The sequence below is a fragment of the Mus pahari genome, chromosome 9, assembly GCF_900095145.1.
Source record: "Mus pahari chromosome 9, PAHARI_EIJ_v1.1, whole genome shotgun sequence".
NCBI classification, from domain to species: domain Eukaryota; kingdom Metazoa; phylum Chordata; class Mammalia; order Rodentia; family Muridae; genus Mus; species Mus pahari.
In genome coordinates this window covers 47,007,192-47,009,866 of record NC_034598.1, presented here as the reverse complement: position 1 = coordinate 47,009,866, position 2,675 = coordinate 47,007,192, and positions in this window count along the sequence as shown.

Here is a 2,675-nt window from a genome sequence, read left to right as displayed (position 1 = left end):
GTGTCCTGGCCTTTTGGTGCATCTGCCGCACCATTGCAGGGCTTAAGCTCTGTTGATACAAGACTTTGCAGCTGTGGGGATGGTACAATCTCCTCAAATTTGGCTTGGCATGCTAGAGAAGTAGTCAATGATGGGTAAGACTCCCTGGACATGTTACCAACCTAAGACAGGGATCAGACCACTGCTGTCTTTCCCCCAATGATGGGTAAGGAGCATTGTTGCAGGGGGCAACCTAAGACAGGCATTCTCTCTGCCAAATTAAAGAATAAGGGAGAGATGTGAGGAGCGGGTTTGGCCACGGCCCCAAGATGGTACCCGGGACTGCCGCCAAGTCTAACAGCTAACAACTGACTTCCTCATATCCCTCAAGATAGCCACGTCCATTAAATTGCACTGCACAGATACACCACGACAAAAGATCAGATGATGTGATGAATGTAGTGCTGTGCCAATGAACTATGCCTACGTGGAATAGGGTGATGGGGAGTGGACTAGAGGGTATAAAAGGGGATGGCGAAGAGAGGTCGGGAGGATCTTTTTAGTGCACATAGTTATGTTCCTGAATAAACTGCTTTGAGAAGGACATCTGTTTCATCACTTCTTTTCTGCTGGTCGGAGATGGTAGTGACACAAACCTTTAATGCCAGAGCTTGGGAGGCAGGGACAAGTGAATCTGTGAGGTAAAGGTCAACCTGGTCTAGAGTGAGTTCCAGGAAAGCCAGACAGCCAGGGCTACAAAAGAGAAACCTTGTCTCCCAAAACTGTGTGTGTGTGTGTATGTGTGTGTGTGTGTGTGTGTGTGTGTGTGTGTGTGTGTGTGTATGTATGTATGTGTGTGTGTTTCTAAATAAACATTGAAAATAAACAGAAAAAAGAAAAATACAATCTGACCAATTGCAAATGTAGGAAAGACACAGAAGTTCTAAGAATTCTTGCTTAGCTTAGCAGGGGTAAAGGGAGGCTTCTGTGCCCAGGACATATTAATCATTGCATTTGCAGCTTCTCTTGCTGTTTGTTTTCTATTGTTTTAGTTTTTCCTTAAGTTTATAATATAATTACATTTCTCTTTTCCCTTTGCTCCCTCCAAAGCCTTCCATATACCCCTCGAAATTCGAATGTATCTCATTTCCTCACTATATATATATATATATATATATATATATATATATATATATATTCCTAAATATTACCTGCTCAGTACATACAATGTTACTTGTATGTATGTTTTCAGAGACGACCATTTGTCACTAGAAAACAAACTGGTGTACTCTTCCCTGGGGATAACCATCTTTTCTGTATGCAACTTGCCGGCTGGTCCCACTGGTACCCAGATCCCCACCCTTCCTTCTAGTTTTTTGTGTATGTTTGAAACTTCTGTTTTTTCCCTATCCACAATGGCATGCCCTTTGATATATGCAGTCATATGATTTTCTACATGGCCTCTTTGTTCCCAGAATAATGACTCTGAGACTAATCATTTATTAATAAATGACTAAACCATAAGCTTTGGCTTGTTTATTACCTCTCTTTAGCTCCATGCATCCAGTTTCTTCAGTGTCTGGGCAAATTTACCATGTCTGACTATTTTTTGTAGGGTAAAGATTTTTTTTCAGAACACACAAATAACTAGATATTCCATATTAACAGTATGAGACAAATATCACATGATCGCATATATATATATATATATATATATATATATATATATATACAAATATATGCATATATATTTCTTATCATGTTATTGAATTCCTCCTCATGTAAATTTTATCTGTGCCTTCCTGGCAGAGATAAAATGTCAGATGTTTATGCATTGACGCATGATAAAAGGTTGTTACTTATTTACCTGGAAGTCATTGCTACAGAATATAACATGGTATTGAGTCTTTACAGGTGGATAAATAGAATACAAAAAAATTGTAACACTAGTTTTAGAAGATAAATATTCAATCTGAACTAAGAAGAAAGATAGAAACAGGCATAAGTAATTGTGTATGTGCATATTTGTGCATGTGTTTGTAGTGTGTGCCTGTGTGTGTCATGTGTATTGTGTACATTTTGGTTTGTGTGTATCTTGTTTGTGCATGTATGCATCTGTGGGTCTGTTGTTGTGTATTATATGCATATGTTTATCTGTGTATTCATGTGTGTGTCTCTGTGTGTATAGTTTGTGTATATGCCTCTGTGTGTGTGTGTGTGTGTGTGTGTATCAATGCTTGCATATATGTCTATGTGTATGAGTGTCTGTGTGGTTACTTGGTTCTGTGTGTGTATGTGTGTGTGTCTGTTTGTGTGTGTGTGTGTGGGTCTGTGTGTCACTGTCTGTATGTACATGTCTGTGTTTATGTGTGTTTGTCTGCACATGTCTTCTACATGTATGTGTGCATGTTTATCTGTATGTGTCAGTATGCATTCATGTATGTATAAGCACTTTTAAATACAGGCATGACTACTTTATGAGAAAAGGAGATATTACATAATAATAGAGCATGACTGATTTCCAGAGTGGTTGTACAAGCTTGCAATCCCACCAGCAATGGAGGAGTGTTCCTCTTTCTCCACAACCTCACCAGCATGTGCTGTCACCTGAATTTTTAATCTTAGCCATTCTGACTGGAGTGAGATGGAATCTCAGGGTTGCATTTCCCTGATGGCTAAGGATGTTGAACATTTTT